This window comes from Ranitomeya variabilis, chromosome 4 (genome assembly GCF_051348905.1).
Source record: "Ranitomeya variabilis isolate aRanVar5 chromosome 4, aRanVar5.hap1, whole genome shotgun sequence".
Classification (NCBI taxonomy): Eukaryota; Metazoa; Chordata; class Amphibia; order Anura; family Dendrobatidae; genus Ranitomeya; species Ranitomeya variabilis.
In genome coordinates, this window is record NC_135235.1 from 29,958,276 (window position 1) to 29,984,307 (window position 26,032).

Genomic DNA, 26,032 nt, shown 5'->3' on the forward strand with positions numbered 1-26,032 from the left:
CAGAGCAATAATCACATACACATATTTCCCCTCTACTGATCCATAGAAGTGAATAGAGCAGTTATCATATATGCACACTACTTCTCCTACAGACCCATAGAAGTGAATGGCGCAATAATCATGTATGCACACAACCTCTCCTTCAGACCCATAGAAGTCAATGGTGCAATAATAATTTATGTACACTACCTATCCTACAGACCCATAGAAGTGAATGGTGCAATAATCATGTACACACACTACCTCTCCTTCAGACCTATAGAAGTTAATGAAGCAGTAATCACACTTGCACCTTTCCTCACCAAGAGACCCATAGAAGAGAATGGAGCAGTAATCAGGTATGCACACTACCACTCCTGCAGACACATAGAAGTGTATGGAGCAGTAATCACATGTGTGCCTTACCAAACCTAGGGACCCATAGATGTGCATGGAGCAGTAATCAAGCAGGCACACCTTCTCTCCTATGGATCCAGATAGGTGAATGGAGTAGTGGTCAATATGTGCACTACTGCTTTATTCATACGGGAGTGTTGTCATAGGGATATTTAAACAAAAATTACATTTTAAAACTGTCATAAATGTAAATCTTTCAGTAATCCTCATTTATTAGCCTCATGTGTTCCTCAATGACTTGGATGCAGCAATACATCTTCGTGCGCCAGGCAGCGCAGACACCGGAGCTCGGCCCACCACCCGCTCTCTAGTTAAATGTTTCATTTACATCTGGAAACGTTAGAAGTCGTGTTGTTCGCAGCAGATGCTCTTGTCAATGTCGGTAAATAATACAGGAAGAAAACGTATCCCTGTAATCAGAAGACAGCAGTCGCTGTTCCTAGAATGGAGATTCAACGAAACGACCGGGGGGCAGCTGTCATTAGATTACGGTCAGGACCAGGATGTAATGGGGGTGAATGGTGAGTGGAGAGAGGCGGGCAGGAAAGCACTTTCCTCTATTCTTCCTCCAGGTCATCAAAGCACGAAGCACATTCATAGAGACAGCCCAAGCTGTGATTGGTCCATTGATAATAGGGGGTGGGATCATGTACAGGATTCCCCTCCCCTGAGGAACCAGACTACACCTTGAGGACATAGGAAACGCAGTAAACTTTACTCCTCCTTTAATCTAGCATCCAATAGTCCAGGAAGTCTTATAGTTCATCACTGAAGACCACAAGCAGAAGACTATGAATCCACAATGTGCGCATCTAGCATCCTTTCTAATGAAATCCGCTAGATAAAAGTGTCTATCCAAGGTTTAATATCAGATCCTGGCTTTGGGAATTGTGGAGTTAAACCTCGTTAGTAAAATTTGCTGATTAACACAACTATTAATAAACTACAAATCCGCAAACGGAATTTCATACATCTCTGTTCACACATCAGTAATGAAGCAGAAGGCAGGCAGCAGAAGAGTAATTATCAGGTCCTGTGACAAAATTGCTTAGTGCCCATGTAAGGAGGAAGACCAGGCTGTAAGTACCTGTAATGAGCCAGGTCCGAAACTGCTGAGGCTGCTTCCCTTTTTCCCGGGGGAAGGAAAAAAGTGCCGGACCGGGGCTCTGACCCAGAAGCTGGGGGGAGCGGTTACAAGTGAAAGCGCGCACAGTGTTGGACAGTTTCCCGCCGGCGGTGACAGAGGCAGCGGACTCCAAGGGGTGCGCAGCCAGGCCGCAGTGAAACGGGGCCGATCTAATGCCGGGATGCTGCCGGAGCTCCCCGCAGTAATAAGGAAAGAGCTGGGAGCCCTGTTCACCTAAGTGCCGCACGCCAGCCTAAGAGCCAGGAGTGTCCGCTGCTGCCCTTGTCGTCGGACCGTGGTCTGCAGGACCCCGCCGGAGAAGCAGCCGCCAGTGGTTGTCGGTGTTTCAGTCTTGGCGGGAACAGGCAGCGCGCAGCATAGAGAGAAAAGTGCAGCACGCCCGGTAGCTGGCAGAGAGCGAGGAGCCGTGTGTTTCATGACCGTGAGTACAGCACACGTGCCACATAAGAGACAATTGCGCCCTGATTCTGCCAGTGTATATTTGCCGAGCCACGTTGGGCTCGTATACGTATAGCACTGTGGCCCGCACCCTTGTCAGCCACTGCAGTATATGGACTAGGGGTTCAGTGGAAGTTACTGGACACCAACCACTGCCGCCAGAAGACAGACCACCGTTATCAGCAGGACCTTCTTGGACAAGCACCGCACCAGCTGTTGTCGGCGATACTGACTTTCAAGCAGCATCTCAGTGATCCATTCATTCTGCCATTTAACTGTTTATTTCCCCGTTTAACTGTTTGCCCCCTGCGTGGAGTATCTCCCTGTGAAAGTAAAATTGCTAACTCTTGCTCTGCCTCCTGTCCGTCACTGCATCTCGCAACCTGCTCACACCCTTTGCCCAGAAGTGGCCGAATAACTCCATATAACTACAGATGCATCAGATGTATCAATAGCGGAAGGCCTGTATCAGTTGCAGTGGGCCTGTGTCAATTGTAGAGGGCCCATGTCAGTTGAAGGAGGCGCCTGTCATTTGTAATGGGACTGTGTCAGTTGCAGAATGCATGTCAGTTGTAGAGGGTCTGTCAGTTGCGGAGGGCCTGTATTAGCTGTAGAGGGTCTGCGTCAGTTGAAGAGGGCCTGCATCAGTTGAAGAGGGTCTGCGTCAGTTGCAGAGGGCCTGCATCAGTTGTTGAGGGTCTGCATCAGTTGTAGAGGGTCTGTGTCAGTTGCAGAGGGCCTGCAACAGTTGTAGAGGGTCTGCGTCAGTTGTAGAGGGTCTGTGTCAGTTGCAGAGGACCTGTATCAGTTGTAGAGGGTCTGCGTAAGTTGTAGAAGGTCTGCGTCAGTTGTAGAGGGCCTGTATCAGTTGTAGAGGGTCTGCGTCAGTTGTAGAGGGTCTGTGTCAGTTGCAGAGGACCTGCATTAGTTGTAGAGGGTCTGCGTCAGTTGTAGAAGGTCTGTGTCAGTTGTAGAGGGCCTGTATCAGTTGTAGAGGGCCTACGTCAGTTGTAGAGGGTCTGTGTCAGTAGCAGGGGGCCTGTATCAGTTGTAGAGGGTCTGCATCAGTTGTAGAGGGTCTGCATCAGTTATAGAGGGTCTGTGTCAGTTGCAGGGGACCTTCATCAGTTGTAGAGGGTCTGCATCAGTTGTAGAGGGTCTAGGTCAGTTGTAGAGGGTCTGTGTCAGTTGCAGGGGGCCTACATCAGTTGTAGAGGGTCTGCATCAGTTGTAGAGGGTCTGCATCAGTTGTAGAGGGTCTGCATCAGTTGTAGAGGGTCTGTGTCAGTTGCAGGGGACCTTCATCAGTTGTAGAGGGTCTGCGTAAGTTGTAGAAGGTCTGCGTCAGTTGTAGAGGGCCTGTATCAGTTGTAGAGGGCCTGTATCAGTTGTAGAGGGTCTGCGTCAGTTGTAGAGGGTCTGTGTCAGTTGCAGAGGACCTGTATCAGTTGTAGAGGGTCTGCGTCAGTTGTAGAAGGTCTGTGTCAGTTGTAGAGGGCCTGTATCAGTTGTAGAGGGTCTGCATCAGTTGTAGAGGGTCTGCATCAGTTGTAGAGGGTCTGTGTCAGTTGCAGGGGACCTTCATCAGTTGTAGCGGGTCTGCATCAGTTGTAGAGGGTCTGTGTCAGTTGCAGGGGGCCTTCATCAGTTGTAGAGGGTCTGCATCAGTTGCAGAGGGTCTACGTCAGTTGTAGAGGGTCTGTGTCAGTTGCAGGGGGCCTTCATCAGTTGTAGAGGGTCTTCGTCAGTTGTAGAGGGTCTGTGTCAGTTGCCTGTATAGTGAGTACACATCTATTTACTGAGTAGTGCGTAGCAGTAGTAGATGAATAGTGGAAGCATCCTGAACTATGTGCTGCACCAGTTTACAAAGGTGAGTTGCCTCTCTGACTGTTTTGGACACAGGGTACCGTATACCTGTAAACCAGAGTAGAAAGAGACCACCCTGATAGTGTCCCCTGAAGAGGAGATAGGAGCAAGTGAAGGAATGCAAATGCATGCAGCCTGAAGTAGCTGTAACAGTCTGTCTGGCGACGCAGAGCAGATCAAGAGGGAGGGCAAATGTGTGCCACCTGAAATAGCTATCATAGCCAAAGCCTGTTGAGTGCTAGCCCGTCGCATGGCAGAAAATGATATTAATTGCAGATCTGTTGGATTTGTCCTGGAGGAACCAACACTATGGTGGGCCTGTAGGACGGAGAGCAGTAGTGGCCACTGAAGATACAATTTATGAGAGAATTTGGCCTCATTAAGATTGGTGTGACAAAGATGGCCGGGTGCATGCGGTGCCACAAACCCAGTTGCGCCGCATTTTACCAAAGGTAGAGGAATCCGTCAAAAGTGTGCAACAGAGTACAGGAGGAAGCACAAACCCGAAAGTGGAGACACCAGAGACACAAAAGACGATAATTATCAAGAAATCTGCAAGCGCTAAAAAAAAACAAAAAAAAAACCGACAAACAAATGTGGGATATAAAAGTGAATAAGAAATGACCAATCTGGGATCTTACATATTAAGGATTGTCAGTAACATACAAGAATTAAGAGGCTCTGTCCATTCCCTGGACGGTGATAAATGTGCACCAGGTATCAGTTCTACAATCTCAGCTTTTTCTGCCGTCATGCTTCGCTGCATCGGGGATATTGCACTGTACTTGCAGAGAACAATGGAAAATTTGATTACAGGAATCCTCTGCTCTCATAGTGTATGAAAAAAGCAATAGCCCCTTGCAACTAAAATGAAAAAGTTCTGCCGGAGGACCCCACAGTCTCAGTCTCTGACCTTTTCTTATTTATCACAACAACTGCAACTATCTTCACTGCCAATGGGAAACCTAAATATGTAAAACTTTTAAGTATATTTTATGTTTTTCACATTGAAGTAGCCTGTAAATTACCATTTTCCTATATTTTATGTTTTTCACCTTGAAGTAGCCTGTAAATTACCATTTTCCTAACTTCAGGACCTCTGCAAATATTGAGAAAGTTTCTCAGCCATAAAAGAGTAGATAGGAGGGGAGTGCAGTTGCAGGTGGCAGCTTCTCCCTCTGTGTCCTGAAATTGCATGCTGTAAAATAATATCTAGTATGTAGAATACCTAGTGCATAAAAGTATGCTGAGGGCTATAATATTGTCTCCTAAAATGTTAATAGGTACATTTTAACTAGTGGTGGGCGAATATCGAGATTTCCTGAGCACGCTCGGGTGTCCTCCGAGTATTTTTTGGTGCTCGGAGATTTAGTTTTTTTCGCCGTAGCTGGGTGATTTACAGCTACTAGCCTGCTTGATTTCATGTGGGGATTCCCTAACAACCAGGCAACCCCCACATGTATTTTGCCTGGCTAATAGTTGTAAATCATTCAGCTGAGGCGATGAAAACTAAATCTCCGAGCACTAAAAATACTCGGAGGACACCCGAGCGTGCTCGGGAAATCTCGAGTAATGAATATATTCGCTCATCACTCATTTTAACCCCTTCGCGACCTTGGGTTTTTCCGTTTTTGAGTTTTCGTTTTTTGCTCCCCTTCTTCCCTGAGCCATAACGCTTTTATTTTTACGTTAATATGGCCATGTGAAGGTTTGTTTTTGCAGGACGAGTTGTACTTTTGAACGACATCATTGGTTTTGCCATATTGTGTACTGGAAAACGAGAAAAAATAAATCAAAGTGCTGTGAAATTGCAAAAAAGTGCAATTCCACAATTCTTTTTTGTTTTGCTATTTTACCATTTTTACTAAATGCTAACACTGACCTGCCATTATGATTCTCTAGGTCATTACGAGTTCGTAGACACCAAACATGTCTAGGTTCTTTTTTATTTACGTGGTGAAAAAACATCTAAATTTCTTAAAAAAAAAAAAAAAGGAAGAAGATTGTTATTTTCTGAGACCCGTAGAGTCTCCATTTTTCGTGATCTGGGGCTGGGTGCGGTCTTACTTTTTGTGTGCTGAGCTAATGTTTTTATTGATAACATTTTGGTGTAGATTCGATCTTTAGATCGCTCCTGTAAAACCCTGATCTGTCCATGAGGCCTAGAACAGGAATATACGCTAAACAAGACACAAAGGCAAAACAAGGATAACCGAAAGCGACAAACATACAAACACTCACCAAATGTAGAGAGGTATATAGGGAAGGGTAGGAATGCACCAACCAAATGGGAATAGGACAATAAGGAAAGCATACACCCAAAACAGAACACCACAATCTCCAGTAGCAACTACGATCTCCTATTCAGCACAGTGTTTCCAAGCAGCTAGGAAGCAAAGCTTTCACTGGCAAGGAAGAGAAGGTCTGGCCAGGTTTTATAGGAAGAGGTAATGACCAGATCAGAAGCAGGTGAAAATGGAACTGCAAGTTTCTGACAAGCATAGAAAGGATCATTAACCTCTTCAGTGCCAAATGAAACCAAGTCCATTTAATATGGGACACAAACACAGGCTAAATGGAAGATCTGTGTTTCACATAGTGATCTTCTAACCCCAGGTCTCCCAGGAGGACGTGACATACTGGTGACGCATTCTGCTGCAAGCTCTCCTGAAATCACAGTTACACTTTACAGCTACTTAAGAAAAATCTGGTTAATACAGCAACAAATGTAGTGATGCGATGCCTGCTAAGCTGCATTTTTAATTTCCCATTTCTATATGGTATTTCAAATGTCTGAGAGTATTAATAGACTGAATGTTATGACACTGGCATTAAAAAAACGGTAATGCCAAGAGAAATGTTTACAAAGCTGCTTTTTTTACTTTCTGTTTTATGTTATAGGAATCTATAAAAAGTATGATCATAGCACCAAGCTGAAGACCACGGCTCATCAGCATTAAATCAGACCTCCCCCTTTTGTACTACTTGGTATGGTCCATATGAAGCTGCTACATAAGACATAGAAAATACAGATCTATTCTACCGAGTGGTTCTCACTTCCCTTCCCCGACACAAATAACGCAGTGCCCCACCTCAGTGTGTTATGGTCCCAAATTTCATAATTCAAAATGCAGTGAAACCTCAAACCCCTACAGGTCTGGCTACAGGTGTCCATATATACTGATAACCCTCGTGGACATTGGATGGAGATGATCATCTTCACAAAAGTTTACATTTGGATCCTCAGGAAGATTTTTTTTCTTTCTTTTATGGCCATTGACGGAAAACGTGTTCACTACATGATCCTCCATTCACAGATGGAGTTACAAGGACAATAGCAATTTTGAGTTGCTTGTAAATAATTCATAAACCACAAAGGCTGAGAATTCACAACGAGGAATCACAGGACGAGGCGAAAACGGGATGATCATTTCTTCAGTGTAAAAAGTACTCATGTTGGTTCATCAGAGCACGCTGGGAGTTGTAGTTTTGCATCAGCTACAAGCCACAAGTTGGAGACCAATGGAGTAACTATGGTGGGAGCAGAGATGGCAGTTGGATCCCGGCCATGGAGGTCCCTTTAGCCCATATAAGAAGACCAAAATTATTAACAACCCTTGATAGTTGGGGGGACCCTGTTGGAAATTTTTCATTGGTGCCCACAAGCTTCAAGTTGACCATTGTTGCACCATTGAGTCTCAAGTCCTAAAATACACAAAGTATGTGCACCTTTCCTTATTAGTGAGTTTGGCCATCTCAGCCACACCATTGTCTTAAAATCAGGTATGGAGCCATCCCTAAAGGTACCGTCACACTAGACGATATCGCTAGCGATCCGTGACGTTGCAGCGTCCTGGCTAGCGATATCGTTTAGTTTGACACGCAGCAGCGATCAGGATCCTGCTGTGATATCGCTGGTCGTTGAAGAAAGTTCAGAACTTTATTTGGTCGTCAGACCGGCGTGTATCGTCGTGTTTGACACCAAAAGCAACGATACCAGCGATGTTTTACACTGGTAACCAGGGTAAATATCGGGTTGCTAAGCGCAGGGCCGCGCTTAGTAACCCGATGTTTACCCTGGTTACCAGCGTAAAAGTAAAAAAAACAAACAGTACATACTCACCATCTGATGTCCGTCAGGTCCCCCGGCGTCCGCTTCCCACACTGACTGAGCGCCGCAAAGTGAAAGTGAAAGCACAGCACAGCGGTGACATCACCGCTGTGCTCTGCTCTCACTGTACGGTGGCACTCAGTCAGAGCAGGAAGCAGACGGCAAGGGACCTGACGGACATCAGATGGTGAGTATGTACTGTTTGTTTTTTTTACATTTTACGCTGGTAACCAGGGTAAACATCGGGTTACTAAGCGCGGCCCTGCGCTTAGCAACCCGATGTTTACCCTGGTGACCCGGGGACTTCGGCATCGTTGGTTGCTGGAGAGCGGTCTGTGTGACAGCTCTCCAGCGACCAAACAGCGACGCTGCAGCGATTGGCATCGTTGTCTGTATCGCTGCAGCGTCGCTTAGTGTGACGGTACCTTAAGCCCGAGATGGGCACAAAGAGTACAACAAATTTCAATAAAGAATAGGAGGCTATCTTTCCAATAAGAGTTGTAAAAGCTGCTTACTTTAGTTTGATGGCCCGGACATCTTATGTATATGGGAGCCTCCTAACTCTTCCTTCAACAAATGAGGTCAATGGAAAGATGGACCAGGCCACATCAACACAAGAACATCAGAAGCTTTATGGATTGGATCTCTATGGTCAAGTAGAAACTCAAAAGCCTGAAGTCACCACCAACATGCATAATGTGAAATGTTGGCAGGAGTGGTAGACAGGACACAACTATTGTTCTCTAAAAATGTCGTAACAAATCATATTCCACCATCTGGAGGACTATACTCCCGTTTGTTTGGTATTTTCTAGGACATGTTCGGTCTGACTGTATATTGGCAAGTGTGAAGTTTGGTGGAAATCTTGGGCAGTTGGGAAAAGTTCCTAGTTTTAACAGCTCAACACTCCTCCCCCCAATGAGGTCCATAAACGTTCTTAAAAAGAACTTGATAGAGTTCAACTTCAATTTATTAAATTAGTTGAGTGGGCTTGGAGCATCATGGTGGACTACAGCCCCCGAAAGTGCAATGGTAGAGTCAAGTTAATAAGAAGCTGTAGTTCCTGTGTGGACAATGGACCCCCTGGGTACTAGGATTAGACTGGATTAATTTTTGGCCTGAAAGGTACTTGGTGAATTATGGATTTCCAAGGTTCTCTAAAGACCTCAAAGTGCTGAGTAAACTATGGAGCCACAAGATGCTGGGTAGAATCTAAACCTGCAGGTTACTGGATGGATTTTATACCACCAATATACCGGACTGACTATGGAGTCCCTAAGTTCTTGGTGCACTATGAACCCTCAATGTGCTCAGTCGACTATGGAACTGCAGATTGTTAGATGCACTGTGGACCTGCAAGGTGATGGATAATAACCAAGGTTCTGAAGAGGCTGAGTGGACTATAGACCCTCAAAGTGTTAAATGAAGTTTCTCAAGGTGGTAGAAGGACTATGGTCCTCCAAGATTGTGGGTGAGCTGCATGGTGCTGTGTGGACTAAAGGCAACAGAGGTTGTCTGAGGGTCTTTCAGGCCTTCAAGATGTTAGGTGGCTACTGGTCCCAAGATCCAGGATGGGCTATGCTAGTCAAGACCTTGAGGTGCTGTTTCTTAACTATAACTTTTCTCACTGTAACACCACTGACACATTAACACAGCAGATATCAGTTTTGCTCATCTTCTAGGTTCAGTGTGAGGTAACCCCCATTACGTGTAGCATTGTCGTACATGCATTTGTAGCACTTAGATGTACAGCAAACATGGCTAAGAATTAATTATTTAGGGCAGTGCTGGTGATGTTGATGAACTGTGGCACTGACTTCATGGTTCTTTCTGTGAATAATGGGGAATAAGCGAAGGAAGCATCACTCGCTTTCATAATAATACGTATTTGGGAGTGGTCACTGGAGGTGAGAACCATCCTCCTGACTCATGAAAAGATAATCACTCCAAGCTAGCATTACTCTACCGGAGTTTTAGCACAGAACTTCGGCTGACACCTGTCTCTTCTAAAGTTTCAGCATTTCTTCGGTTTACATTACAAACAAAACCAGAGAAATCCCATAAAGAATCCATAAAACAGCAAATGTAAGGTCTTAATGTATCATGGTTGGGTGATTGCTTATATGGCCAATTTCACACTGTCACTCAACTTGTCTAGGCATCTGAACAGCACATCTGCCAAATTATGGACCAACATGGTGGCCGGGACTAGGATAATTGAGTAATTAAGTGGATCTTTTGTGATTCAGCTTTCCTAGAAACCGATATAACTAAGAACTTGAGGGACAATTGAGATCACTTACTGTCCACAATGAATCCCACGCCCAACTCATCACCCAGGTCTTCTCTTACCTTCTTCCGAAAAGTCAATGACCCCCAAAAAATGCAATAATTTTAGGGAACTGAAGAGTAAGAAGACAATGCCCAGTGTCTGTAGTCCTTCTGACTGCCACTCCTCTTCGAGAAACATCCTGGGTAGCACCATGACAAAGAGGGTGGAGGGTGGATACAGATACCCTCACCGTCCAATGTCCACAAGTAAGCAATTATCTGTCCCCCACCTTACTGACACTCACAATGAAGGGATCACCTTCCTCTGGGGTCTTTGAGGCTTCTGACGCCATAGACTCGGATTCCAGCCTAGGAGGTCACCAAGGTGAAAATCAACGGTTTAGATGGCCAAGGAGGTGTCTCCAGATCATTATGGAAGAACATTCCATGCTCTCCAAGGTCTTTGGGGTCCTCTTTGTTCTTTCAAAGTTAACTCCAAGTCAGATATAGCCCCGTGTATAGAGTATATCCAACTTTTCTCCCAAGGTTCTTCCTTTTCTCTAAGATAAGTCTTAACTGGTGGGATCACCAGGTTACAGGTCAACCCATTGAGTGATCTTCACAGGTGCTGGCTTCCTTAGCTATTCCTTCTCTTCCATGCGGAGACTTAAAGTAAGAGAGGACAAGGTAATTCCTGGCACATCACTTTATGTAGGTTGCAAGTCAGTCAGCCTGTGGAGAGCGCCCAGCCTCTCCTCCCTCCTCTTAGAGCCGGCTTTCTGCTGTAACTGATATGCAAACCTAGCAGTCCCTTTAATTCCAGTCTTCTCCTTCTTCTTCCTCACAGCTCCCTCACTCACTGTTTATTTAGCTCTTTTCACACCATGCACAAGCTAACTGTGCATGCAATTGTTCGACATCACACCTGCACTCTAGCAAGGAGTGTAAAGAGATGCGGTGCTAATTGCCCTTCTAAATAAAGACCAAGGAGTCTTCTGCAGCACCATTGGGGAGGATCACAAAGCTAAGCACTTGTTGTCCACCTTGTACAAGTGTAGATGTACAGCAAACATGAATAGAAAAAGCATCAGCACTTTTCTTATTAGAAACAGCGCCACTCTTGTCTGAGGCCGTGTCTGGTACTGCAGTTCACCCAATTTTCCTTGTAGGCATCATCCCCAGACAAAGATGATGCCATTTCTGGAAAAAAAAAAAGGCAAAGCTTCTTTTTAATGGAATTATGACTTTTTTTATACGTAAGGCAAAAAGTACTTAAGTATTAAAGGAATTGTCTCATAAAAGTTATCACCTATCCACAGGATAAAGGTTTGATTGCTAGGGGGTCTTCTACGAACCACGCAGATTTGGAAAGTACTCCGTGCGGGTGGAGGAGCACAGCGCATGTGTGACCACCACCCTAATAAATAGTGAATGGAGCAGTGGTCGCACATGTTCACCACCATACCATACACACCCGGGACCCTCATTCTCGTTTGACCCCCAGATAACATAAATGTGTTATCACCTATAAATAGATGATTTATATTGTTTAAAAACTAGTTATGGTACCATGTAAAAAATTTGGATGGGTGCAGTCACAGTACCGAGACCACCACCGATTACTGAAGTGAAGTGTCAAGTGGTCCCCCCATGGAATAGCCAGGATTAGCTGAAGAAGAGCCCACCCTAAAATCATCTTTCGTCTGGGTGCTGCCGTCCCTTCACTTCAGCAATCTGTGGGGGTTTCAGCATGAGGACCACCACCCACCCAAAATTCTGACATGTCAAAAGTATTTGGAAAGTGCAGTCATTATTTCACAACTTGTTACACATTCAAATTCCATTGTTTCTTTAAAACGTCTTCACCAATCAGCAGAGCCGACAGTGGTCACATGACAAGCCAATCTGTAGCCCTGCCTCCAGGACACTTTTTTATGTCTAAGGAGTCAGGGATAAGTTCTCTTTTTATGATTGGCCATTAGACGAGCCATTTAGTCAAACAAAATTCTGCATAAGTTTTGAGTAGAATTGCTAAATTTAGATGATGAAGCTTTCACCCCTTTTATTCTCAGAGCTCACCCTACTTTTGGTGTTGAGGGTTTGTCTAAATTAAATGCCTTAAATGTATCCAGGATATAGTAGATGACCATATATTAATGTATGGCAGTATACGTAGAAGAGCGAAGGCCCCAAAGAAAAGGTCACAAACGCAACCCTAAACGAGCAGGAGAAATCTGTCAGATACAACCAATAGACCGAACTGCTGGACAAGTCGTCAATCTCAGCCTAAATCTTAACCACTACATGTTACAACTTTCTTAATTAAATGTTTTGCGCTTTAGTTTGGGTTTGTTACAATTGCATCCCGTGTAAACAACCCTCTATAAGCTCAAAAAAATTGAAAGTATTGTCCAGGATGTTAACTTTGATGGGCTATCCTTAGGACAGATCATTGAAGTCTGAGTGGTGGGGATGCAACACCCGGAATGCGAATGTGCAGTACCCGGCCGCGGCCGCTATTCCGTTGACAGAAAGGTAACTGAGCAGTTCCGGCCCCCAATACCGGGAGCAGCTGATCGGCGGGGGGTGCTGGGTGTTGTATCTCCCACCGATCAGACATTCATGACCTGTCCTAAAGATAGGCCATCAATGTTAAAGTCCCGGACAAACCCCTTTAAACTCCAGGTTGATATCTTATACTTACACCCTGTAGCAAATTATTGGGTTTCTTAGCACCACCTTGAATTGTATCTGCCTCCTCTCCTACCCTAATGGCCCCAGTATCTTCAGATTCTACCAACACCCTTGACATAGACAATTTCACAGATTGGATAAAATTGCAGCAAACCCTCAGCGGTGACATCAGGTCTGTAGTGTGTACAGTCTGGACGGTGTGGCTCACGGGAGCAGAGATGGGGCTCTTCGGAAGTTCTAAATGCGACCTGATGGTCTACATTGCACCCAATGGACCAGTTGGTAGACCCTCACTGGTCAGTCCCACCAAGGTTTGTTAACTTGACTTTGTATTTTTTCTCGACAGCTTATCAAAAATCACAAACAATATTTTTTACGGACACATTGGAAAACTATATGAAATCATTATGATTATACTATATGATCCATGTCTACAGACCATAATTCTGATATGTGGACATTAGCTGTATTTACCATATAACTTCAAGGGAGCATGATGCCCCAGGATGGAAAAATGCACAGCATAATCAATTATTTATGCAAATATATAAATTTATTAACAAAATACAAACAAAAATAACACTGGTATTGCGGAGGATAAGGTGTATGACACAAATGTCCACCAGCACAGAACTATGCACAAAAGATCATGTAACAGTGCTGCGAGATAAACGGCATAAATAATGTGTGCAGTAACAACACAAAACGGGCAGTAAAGTGCATATCATGAGAATATAAAGTAAAAAGGGGGAGGAGAACATCTGGTTTTTAATGGTACAGTGACCAACCCACCTCTGACAGGGGGGAAATAGAGTCCGCCTAATAAATACCCCTATTGCAATATGCCCGAAAGGATAAATATGGCTTAAGCCATTATCCTAAAGTGAGGCTTACCCATATTGTGCAGCGTTCAGTGCAAGGTGTCCATAAAAAATGAAGTGTAAATTGCAAAATGATGATAATTTGTCACGAGTGTCCTCCTAGGAGATCGGGGCTTAGGCGATATTTAAGTAATGTGAATCGCAGATCTTCCATTTAGCCTGTATGGTTTGTTCCTCATATTAATTGGACTTTGTTTCCTTTGGCCCTGAAGAGGTTAACGACTCTTTGCATGCTGAATAGAGACATGCAGCTCCTTCTCACAGCTGCTCCTGACCTGCTCATTTCCTCTCTCTATAAAACCTGGCCAGATCTACTCATGCCCGTCTGTGAAAGTATACTTCCTAGCTTGCTGGGCTTGGTGTGCTGGAGTTGGAGTTCTTAGTTGCTGCTGGTGATTGTTGTATGCTGATTTTGAGTGTATGCTTTCTCCATTATCCTATTCCCATTTGGTTTGTTCCTCCCTATCCTTCCCTTTATTCCTCTCTACCCTTCGTGAGTGTTTTTGTATGTAAGATACATTTTGTTATCCCTGTTTGTCTTGCATGTTTATACACTAACATATCTGTCCCAGGCTTCCTCGAGGAGGGGACAGCTTAGGACATTAACAGGAGCATAGACTCAGGCGTCTCTACCATCAAGAGTACCTCCGGGACAGGGATAGATAGGGTCCCAGTTCCAGGGACAGTTCCTTACCGAAGACCATCAAAACGTGGCATAATTACAGTCAAAATTATCTATATAAGTTTCTTCAGTTTAACAAAAAAAATCATGGACGCCTTCAATATTTTTTACGGCTTGTCCTTGAATTTCTGAATGGTTGGCAGCTCTGGTCCCACCAGCAGTCCACGAGTCTGTGTCATAGATAGAACATAAGCAGGTCTCGTCTGCTGTATACGGAGACTTCCCTCGCAACCCCAGACATCTAATAAGGTAATGACAGATCCAAGCAAAACTCATCAGGATCAAATGGCCTCTTAATAAGACATCTCCTCCAGCCTCCACCAGGACGGAGCTCCATATTCCCTCCCTCCTCCGCCATCTAAATGGAGAATAATGAATTAATTTCCTTTGTCTTCCCATTACGGGGATAATAAATGCACATGATGAACGGAACGATAATATAACAAGGTAAACCATCCTAGGAGCAAACGTTTCTGCCTTTGAAGGGTTACGTTAATGAGTTCATTGAGAGGCCATTACTGTGTAAAGTGGAGAAACAAGGTCTAAAGTAAAATACGGCTGCAAACAGATCTGTGGCCGCAGAGATTTGCAGGATTCGGAGCTGCGTTCCCACATACAATCTGTCAGAAGCCCAGGGGGGATTTGTATTATGCTTTCAAAGCAAAAGCCATAGGTGGAAATCAGCAGGGTATTCATTTACATTTATTTCTTGGACGTGTCTGCACTTCTATAAAAACGATTTATTTTCTGTTTGGTCTTAGGGGAACAATGCTGAAAAAAAATTACCATTCCCCTTCCCCAAAAATAGGCCAGTAAATATAAGTATTTTAGAGGGTTAAATGATTATTTTGTTTCTGCACAAATCAAATACTCATTGTCTGCTTGCAATTTCTAAAAAAAAAAATATGGTACGCCCTCCAAACCCACACACCTAAATTATATTGTAACTAGTGTTGAGCGATACCTTCCGATATTTGAAAGTATCGGTATCGGATTGGATCGGCCGATATCCAAAAAATATACCGATACCAATACAAGTCAATGGGACACAAATATCGGAAGTGATCCTGGATGGTTCCCAGGGTCTGAAGGAGAGGAAACTCTCCTTCAGGCCCTGGGATCCATATTCATGTAAAAAATAAAGAATAAAAATAAAAAATATGGATATACTCACCCTCGGACAAGCCCTGGCTGTCACCGCTGCAAGCATCTGCCTCCGTTCCTAAGAATGCAGTGAGTGAAGGACCTTCGATGACGTCGCGGTCACGTGAGCGGTCACATGAGCGGTCACGCAACCAATCACAAGACCGCGACGTCATCGCAGGTCCTACACTCACTGCATTCTTAGGAACGGAGGCTGCCGGTTGCACCGCTGAGGTCCAGGGTCCGTCGGAGGGGTGAGTATATCCATATTTTTTATTTTTATTCTTTATTTTTTACATGAATATGGATCCCAGGGCCTGAAGGAGAGTCTCCTCTCCTCCAGACCCTGGGAACCATACGCACTGCACACGCCTGGGAAGTTATAGGAACTTCCGATTCCGATTTCCGATATCACTAAAATATCGGAACTCGGTATCGGAATTCCGATACAGCGAATATCGGCCGATACCCGATATTTGCAGTATCGGAATGCTCAACACTAATTGTAACATCTATAAAAAAAAATAGAGGTCACTTTCTCCCTGCCTCCACAATCTCACAAATGGTCAAGTCACTTTCTGTAATTAGATCAACATACTTGTCTTCTCCTGCTCTTTCATTTTACCCAGTCTGGTTTGGTGCAAAGTTCTCCATTTTATGTTGTTATCGCTGACATGTGTAGTTCGATTTTTAATATCTTAAGCACATGAGTTGGTCACTTTCCCCCGTAAGATTAATATACTTGTAACAACTCTGCTGGCATCACGGCATGGCCTCTCATCTCTCACACTATCTTACCAACTGCTCCAGGTCATGATGTGGTTTCTGTTTCATGCCAGCTCCATATTCTGTGTCTCTGCTCTCTGCAGGCTTCCTGGCTGTGTGTATACGGGGCGGCACCTGAACTCTCTGGATCTTATAGTAATCAGGTGCACCTGTCTATTCTGTTCCTGACCAATTGCCAGGAGACCTCCAGTTTTTAGTGCAGCTCCACCCAGTGGTCTGGGCCTGTGCAATGTGTTAGCTCAGTTAGTGTTTAGCTGCTGAGTTTGCCAGGCCTCGCTCTGTGTTACTCCCTCTCTGGAGGCTTTTCTCTGTGCTATTGCCTTGATCTTGTTGTCCGCCCTCCAGGAGGCAGAATATCCTGGTCCCTGTGTCTTTGTCCTTGTTTCTTGTCTTGTTCCAGTTCCTTGTCTGAACTTAGTCTTATCTCGCTCTCCTTGTCTGTGGCTTCCTTCCCTGCTGTGTCTTTCCTTGTCTTCTCAGTCTGCTTACACTCCGCACTCTTGCGGCTCTGCCTGCTCTGTACCTTTGTGGCTTTACCTCTGCTCCGCACTCCTGCTGTTCTGCTCCTTTCTACTCTGCTTATCTTCTGCTGCTGCAGTTATCCCTTGCTGCAGCTCCTCTCCACATTCCTTGTGGCTCCGCTCTGCTTTGCTGCAGCAACCTCTCGCTGCAGCTCCTCTCCGTATTCCTTGCGGTTCTGCTCTGCTTAGCTTTAGTTGCTACACTATCTCTTGCTGCTCTACCATTCCTATTCGCAGCCTTGCGGTTCTCTTCCTGTGTGAACAGGTCCCAACCTGTTCCTTCATTCTCCTTTCCTTCTGGCTTGTTTCCGTACCTACATCTCCTGTGTGAACAGGTCCTAACCTGTTCCTTCATACCTCATTCCTTTCTGCTTGTTTCCTTTCCTGCACCTCCTGTGTGAACAGGTCCCTACCTGTTCCTTCACACTGGAGGTGCAGGTATGGATATGTAGTGTGAACAGGTCCCTACCTGTTCCTTCATAAACCACATCAACCAGTCCTGTGTTCTCTGCCGTGCCTTCCAATCCAGTGTTCCTGCCAGTCCTGCCGTTCCTGCCGTGCTTTCCAGTCCTGTGTTCCAGCCGTCCCTGCCAGCCCTGTGTTCTCTGCCAGCCCTGTGTTCTCTGCCGTGTCTCTGCCAGCCTCTGTCTCAGCCGTGCCAGCCTACTCGTCAGAGTTTCAGCCGTGCTCTTCTGCCATTCCTGCCTGATGCCCGCACCAATCCCGGTGTTCCTGTCTCCCAAGTGGGATCAGCAGCCACAGCCAGACACGACCCTGGAGTAGCACCTGGCAGCTGCCTGCTGCACAAGCCTGACCTCACCATCAGAGGCTCCAGTGAAAACCCAGGCAGCTGTCATAGTCACACCCCTTCCAGGGTAGTCTGGTTTGTGGCACAGTGGGGCCACAACCCCTCGAGCTCACGCCCACCAGTCAGGGCGTGAGCGTGACAATACTATTCTTGTGCTGCTCTCATCACTCTCATAGTATGATTTGCTGCAGTGTGGTTTATAAAGGCCTGTTCATGATGCTGCCTGACATGTGAAGCTTTGACCTCCATAATCTCACAAACACTTAGGTCACTTTCTATAATTCAACCAACATACTCTTCTTCTGCTGCTGTGTGAATTTACAGTCTCATTTGGTCTCAGTTTTATGATGCTATCTTTGACATTTTCAGTCTGGTTTTCAACACTTTACTCACATTAATTGGTTACTTTCCCCCATAAGATGAACATACTCTTCTTGTGCTGCTGTGCTTAGTCCCAGTATCTAATTTGGGGAAGAATTTCTCTTATAAGACTTTATGATACTAATCAGTGGACAGGTCACTTTCTCTTACAAAATCAACCTACTCTCATTGTCATGAAGCTATGGTTTTCATGATATGTTTTGGTACTGGATTTCCTAATGAGTCAACTGTATGACAGTGGTCATATCATGTTCAACCCTGTACTCAGAACCATTCACTTTCCTCCAAAAGGTCAGAACATCCATCTCCCGAGGTATCATGTGTTGTCCAATAATGTTCATTGTGTAAGTCATGATGTGGGAATCAATGGAGAAAAATCGGTCAACCCACAACCATGCCACAACATATCATCACGTAATAGGACCGGTCACTGTCTCCCTCAAGATCAACATGTTAATCTCCCGACGTACTGAAATTTTTCTGGGATTTGTTACCAATTATACTATTTTATATGACTCTCGGCTCTATTCCTCTTCTAAAATTATTATGCTACCAAGTAATATAGTCATGGTGGACAGGGCACTTCCACCCCACAAAATCAGAACATTTATCCTTAGCTGATCCTTAATCTCACTATCCCATTAGTTAAAGGATTATCTATTCTCACACATAAATCCAATAAAAGCATGATGCCCAGTCCTCATTAACATAATGGAATAATTAGGAAGGTCACTTTCTCTGCCAAAATCAGCACACTCGTCTCCTGCTGTTGTGATTGTTCCCAAGATCTCATTGGCAATAAGGTTCTGTCTCTGCTACTTTGTTCCTACTTATTTGCACTCAGGGTCTTTAATCTCACCCACTCTCCATGAGTCCTGTCCACATTATATCTGCACAGTCACCGTGCACCGATGTACAGGCTACAGGCATGGAGACAAATTTATCAACACTTTTATATTCGTTTTTTGGTGTCAAAAAGTTACAAAGTTTGTTGCCCATCATTTCTTTGCACAAATATTCACAACTTTTAATAATTTCATGTCGCTCTTAACACTTTTAAGAAGTAGATGAGAAAGTGGAGCGCGGTTAGCTGGGCAATAGGTGTACGCTAGGTGCATGAATTGTAACTTTTTAAAAAGTTACATAAAAGTTTTGATTCTCACTCCGTTGGGGGGGGGGGGGAGAAGTATGAAAAAAGCAGCTTTAGATAGAATGCGATATCTGCAGATGCACCAAAGTTATAAAACATTGTCCGGAACTTTAACAAATTTACAGCCAGATTAATGACTTTAAATGTGTCCTTCATGATAAATTCCGGAATAAAGGAGTTGTACGGAACTTTTATATTGATGACCTTAGAATAGGTTATCATCATCTGATCTGTGGGGGTCCGACATCCAGTAGCCCTGATGATCAGCTGTCCCCAGTGAGGTGCTTAGTTGTAGAGCTCCATCAATATATAGAATGACCACAGGTCAATAGGGGGCAGATGTACAGTACCTGGCTGCACAGTTGGTGGCGCTGTGCTGCTCATCAGTCCATCACAGGGAACAGCTGATCAATCAGACAGACCATCAATGTAAAAGGCTTCGACAACCCCTTTAAATGTAATATCTGTAAGTTAATGTCCCTGTCCAGGGTGCTGAGCTTCTCTACTAGGATCTAAAAAGACCAGTTTACTAATCGCGATATTTTCACAACACTGGAAAAGTTGCTACAATTCTTTTTTCATTTTAGAAGCACTGTAGCATATGGAGTTCACAGTGTGTGTGTGTGTGTGTGTGCGTGTGTGTGTGCATGTACAGTTACAGACCAAAAGTTTGGACACACCTTCTCATTTAAAGATTTTTCTGTATTTTCATGACTATGAAAATTGTACATTCACACTGAAGGCATCAAAACCATGAATTAACACATGTGGAATTATATACTTAACAAAAAAGTGTGAAACAACTGAAATGATGTCTTATATTCTAGGTTCTTCAAAGTAGTAGTAGTAGTTCAAAAGTACCTTTTGTTTTGATAACTGCTTTGCACACTCTTGGCATTCTCTTGATGAGCTTCCCAATTTTCTCCACTCTGGCTCATAGGTGAGCTGCATTGACCAGGACCCCCCTATATGATATCTCTTTACCAATCGTCTTCCAATGCATTGCTAGAAAGCAGATGATTTGCGTTTCCAGGACCCGCGTTAGCAGGAGATGTCATCATTATAGCCCACAATTGCCTGCTGGCTGATTACAGTCTTAAAATGGAATAATTGAAAAAACATGTTTTGACCGTAAAAATCCTTAATGCATTTTGCCACAGGAAAAAAGCCACATCTTCTAGTTGTCTGAGCGGAGAAGATGGTGATGAATGCAGCGACATGAGGGAGATGCGGGGAATCATTAGAATAATGGAAGCCTTCATTTCCTGCCGGATTGTTTTGGAGTCTATTACTGAATATATGAGATCATGGAGTCCGGGTTCTCTAGAGATCGGCCATCAAAAATGGAAAATTGGGAAGGAGGGCAATGAATGGACAGGGGTCTTAAGTTAGAGACCCTCAGAATAGATACTAGACCTTTGAAATAAATGTAGACCCCCCATATAAGACCCATTTTATAAAGACCCCAGATCAGACCCAATAGGAAAATATGATTCCATACAACCACCCTAAATAAATCCAGTTAAGACCTCCTAAAGACATACCAACCATACAGCAGACCACCAAAGTAAAGGTAGACCTCAGACGAGACCCCATAGAAAAATGCAGACCCCCTAAATATATACAGGGTGAACCCCTTTAATACAGACCACATTAAAAAAAAACATTAAAAATCCTGGCTGTCCCCTCTTTCATTTTTGGGGCACCACTTCTTATCCTCCTATGTATTGTGGAATTTGAGGTGGGGGGAGAAAAGGTGTTTTAAATTTTTTTTCACCTGCAGTGCTCTTGGCAAACACTAGGTGGCACCGTCAACAACTTTTTCAAGTCTCTTAAAACTTTTATAACTTTTTTTCTGTTTCATTCAAAAAAGGCCAAATTTTCATTTCGTATCCAGAGCTGCAATCACAATTCTTCTGTGTTTCATCTGTTAAATTGTGTCCTACCTGATCTCATATTAACCACCGCGGCCGCGCTCTGCTTTATGGTATTGTGAGAGATGTAGTTTATGCATGTTGGTATGAAATTGACATCTACAAAGAAGCAGCAGGGGGCAGCTCTGGTGGTGACTAGAGCATAAGTTATTAATTAAACCCCAATCCGAGCAGCATTTTTCCAGTATTAATATATCCCACCCTGTGTGCCGTTATATAGACTCATATAATATAAATGATAAATCTGCTGATTTCTTCTCTTGATTGATTTGGGCGGTAAATTGCTTTTTGCTGCATATTCAGAACCATGAGATGCATCCAGATGTGAGCGGTGACCACACCGGGGAGTGCAGGATAAATGGAAATGCTGCAAAAACATATATACCATTGCATTTCCCTAAATAGTCCTGAGGGTCTCTAATGTGATCAAGACCCTGCAGCAATAATGGAGCGATAAGCATCTGGATCAGCGATTATTAAATCAAATGGTGCAATAAAATGCGGCATCCCCAGCCCCTGCAGCCAATCAAATCAGTTCTGGCATTAGCTTAAAGGGAGTTTGTTGGGGGCAAAAATTACTTTATGGGCTAAACTCGTTATGATGCCCATAAAGCCATTGGGCTAGATCCAAGAAAACAATCCTTCATATAATATGTAAATTAGGTATTCGGTGCAGTGTGGGCCGTCCCGAGCACCTTGTCACATTAAATCTGCATTTAATCTTCATTGATTGGCGGTGCATGGTCATGTGCAGAACAAGGGGATGGAGACCTCTCACTGTATGTAAACTTTAACATAAAGCAACTTTGCAGCAGGTTCTAATAAAAAAAAAATATTGCAATTGTATTGTGTACACAGCTCCGATGCAAACTTATGTGTCTCTATGGTAACAGACACCAAACAAACGCTGTGCGTTATGATCCTGTAGTTGCAATACCGCTCACAACCTGTAGACAGGTGTGGCTCTGTTCTTTGAAAAATTGATTATCTGTCCTTATGATTAGCCATCAATTATTACTGAGTGTCCGACTCCTGACAACTCCAAGATCAGCTGATTGAAGGGATCAAATGTCACCAAAATGGCACAGCGCCCTCTATTATGCAGTGGCCATAAATGGTACTGCAAGTAGTCTTCTATTCATTTGTATGGGGCAGAGCTTGCAGTACCACTCATGGCCACTGCATAATTATGGCGCTGTGCTATTTCTAGCACATTGTGGTTGATTGGAAGGGGGGTCCTTATAGTCGGGTCCTTAACAAGCCTAAGTATAGTTCATCAATATTGAAGTTAAGCCCCTTTAAATATAGGAGCCCTAATAGTGTATTATAGGGTATTCTGGGAGTGGGCACATGGGGAAAAGAAGAATATTATATTATGCAATTGCTATGTATGCACTCCATGCCCCGGAAGAGAGCTGTAGTTATAGGGGATGCAGTTTTTGCCTTAGAGGGGCCGCTCTACCATGAGAAGACAGCACTATAGGAAGCACCTGACAGTGGGGGCCCCTTGTCGCAGGCTTTACATTGGGGTCCAGGAGCCTTTAGTTTCATGTCTTCTGCATTCACTGGATACAAATAAGTAACGAGCAGCACAGGGGTCCGAGAGGCGCATAATGGGCTGGTGCGGCCCCCGTCATACTGACGTGAGTCAGCCGTCTACCTAAGACAATGGACCGAGCAGATACAATGGAGATGGATGGGAGATCAGTGATTAATGGATCCCCTCATACTGGAATTTACATAGCGAAGATTATCCTCCTATAAAGAGAAATTAATCAGATTTTCCTCCGGGGTCGGTCACAGTGATTATCCCAAGCCTTATAATGAAATAATGGCTTCCATATAATTAGTATCATCCTGCCCGATCCTGCGTATATCTACATCCTTCATTGTCCGCGGCCCCGCAAGTCCTAATAATAGTGAGAACGCGCAAAACTGCGAGCAGACGAAAAGTCTTGTGATCAGGGCTGTAAGGTGCAAAAAACTAATGGCGCAAAATAAGAGCGGAAATAAATATATCATATATATGCTGCTCACAATATCATCTATTCATTGGCTGTAAGCCATAATCATCAACAATAACAGAAATAAACACTGAAATAGATCACTCTGTGTGTAACGACTCTATATAATATATGAGATTCACTTTTTGTATTGAAGAACTGAAATAAATTAACTTTTTGATGATATTCTAATTTTGTGCGAAGCATCTGTATGTACAATATTATCTACAGTATCTATTATCTATTGTCTTCTACAGTATCTATCTATAGTCAGTTGTGTGAAAAAGTGTTCTCCCCCTTCCTGATTTCCTTTTGTTTTGCATATTTGTCACAATTAAATGTTTCAGATCACCAAACAAATGTGAATATTAGACAAAGATAACACAAGTAATCACAAAATGCAGTTTATAAATGAAGGTCTTTATTATTAAGGGAAAAAGAAATCCAAACCTACAGCGCCCTGTGTAAAAAAGTGATTGCCCCCTAAACCTAATAACTGTCTGGACAGCCCTTAGCACCAACAACTGCAATCAAGCATTTGCGATAACTGGCAATGAGTCTTTTACAACACTGGAGGAATTTTGACCACTCATTTTTGCAGAATTTTTGTAATTCAGCCACATTGGAGGGTTTCCGAGCATGAACCGCCTTTTTAAGGTCATGCCACAGCATTTTAATCGGATTAAGGTCAGGACTTTGACTAGGCCACTCCAAAGTCTTAATTTTGCATTTATTAAGCCATTCAGAGGTGGACTTGGTGGTGTAGTTTGGATCATTGTCCTGCTGCATAACCCAAGTGCTCTTCAGCTTGAGGTCACGAACAGATGACCAGACATTCTCATTCAGGATTTTTTAGTAGACCGCAGAATTCATGGTTCCATTTACCACAGCAAGTCTTCCAGGTCATGAAGCAGCAAAACAGCCTCAGAACATCACACTACCACCACCATATTTTACTGTTGGTATGATGTTCCTTTTCTGAAATGCTATGTTACTTCCACACATGCCTTCCAAAAGGTTCAACTTATGTCTCGTCAGTCTACGGAGTATTCTCCCAAAAGTCTTGAGAATCAACAATACATTTTCTGGAAAAACTGAGACAAGCCTTTATGTTCTTAATGCTCACAAGTGGGTTTCATCTTGGCTCTCTGAGGTGCAGGCCATTTATGCCCAGTCTCTTTCTGATGGTAGAGTCATGAACACAGACCTTAACTGAGGCAAGTGAGGCTTGCAGTTCTTTGAATGTTGTTGTGGGGTCTTTTGCAACCTCTTCGATGAGTCGTCACTACCCTCTTGGGGTAATGTTGATCGGCCGGCCATTTGTGGGAAAGTTTACCACTGTTTCATTTTTTCGCCATTTGTGGATAATGGCTCTCCCTGTGGTTTTCTGGAGTCCAAAAGCTCGTGAAATGGCTTAATAACCTTGTCCAGACTGATATATCTCAATTACTTTGTTTCTCATTTGTTCCAGACTGTCTTGTAATCACGACACGATGTATACCTTTTGTGGATCTTTTGGTCTACATCACTTTGTCAGGCAGGTTCTATTCAAGTGATTTCTCGATTGAGACCAGGTATGGCAGTAATCAGGCCTGGGTGTGGCTAAGGAATGTGAACTCCGCTTCCAAAAGATGTGATGAATTGTTAATTTATGTTTTAAAGGGGAGACAATCACTTTTTCACACAGGGCCCTGTAGGTTTGGATTTCTTTATCTCCTAATAATAAAGACTATATCGAAAAAGACATATAATATGGTGAAAACCCATGGACATATACAGTGCCTACAAGTAGTATTCAACCCCCTGCAGATTTAGCAGGTTTACACATTTGGAATTAACTTGGCATTGTGACATTTGGACTGTAGATCAGCCTGGAAGTGTGAAATGCACTGCAGCAAAAAAGAATGTTAATTCTTTGTTTATTTTTTTTTTAAATTGTGAAAAGTTGTTTCAGAGGTTCATTTATTATTCAACCCCTCAACCCACCAGAATTCTGTTTGGTTCCCCTAAAGTATTAAGAAGTAGTTCAGGCACAAAGAACAATGAGCTTCACATGTTTGGATTAATTATCTCTTTTTCCAGCCTTTTCTGACTATTTAAGACCCTCCCCAAACTTGTGGACAGCACTCATACATGGTCAACATGGGAAAGACAAAGGAGCATTCCAAGGCCATCAGAGACAAGATCGTGGAGGGTCACAAGGCTGGCAAGGGGTACAAAACCCTTTCCAAGGAGTTGGGCCTACCTGTCTCCACTGTTGGGAGCATCATCCGGAAGTGGAAGGCTTATGGAACTACTGTTAGCCTTCCACGGCCTGGACAGCCTTTGAAAGTTTCCTCCCGTGCCGAGGCCAGGCTTGTCCGAAGAGTCAAGGCTAACCCAAGGACAACAAGGAAGGAGCTCCGGGAAGATCTCATGGCAGTGGGGACATTGGTTTCAGTCAATACCATAAGTAACGTACTCCACCGCAATGGTCTCCGTTCCAGACGAGCCCGTAAGGTACCTTTACTTTCAAAGCGTCATGTCAAGGCTCGTCTACAGTTTGCTCATGATCACTTGGAGGACTCTGAGACTGACTGGTTCAAGGTTCTCTGGTCTGATGAGACCAAGATCGAGATCATTGGTGCCAACCACACACGTGATGTTTGGAGACTGGATGGCACTGCATACGACCCCAAGAATACCATCCCTATAGTCAAGCATGGTGGTGGCAGCATCATGCTGTGGGGCTGTTTCTCAGCCAAGGGGCCTGGCCATCTGGTCCGCATCCATGGGAAGATGGATAGCACGGCCTACCTGGAGATTTTGGCCAAGAACCTC

At 44.0% G+C, this 26,032-nt stretch overlaps 1 protein-coding gene and 1 long non-coding RNA gene across 5 annotated transcripts in view; one reads left to right on the forward strand and one right to left on the reverse strand.

The window, feature by feature from the left end:
• KCNIP2 (potassium voltage-gated channel interacting protein 2) overlaps positions 1-26,032 on the reverse strand; it is a 514,316-nt gene that overhangs the window by 86,773 nt on the left and 401,511 nt on the right. The gene's annotated exons all lie outside the window — the stretch shown is intronic.
• The window catches only part of LOC143769584 (uncharacterized), a 66,757-nt gene that overhangs the window by 39,763 nt on the left and 962 nt on the right, over positions 1-26,032 (forward strand). The gene's annotated exons all lie outside the window — the stretch shown is intronic.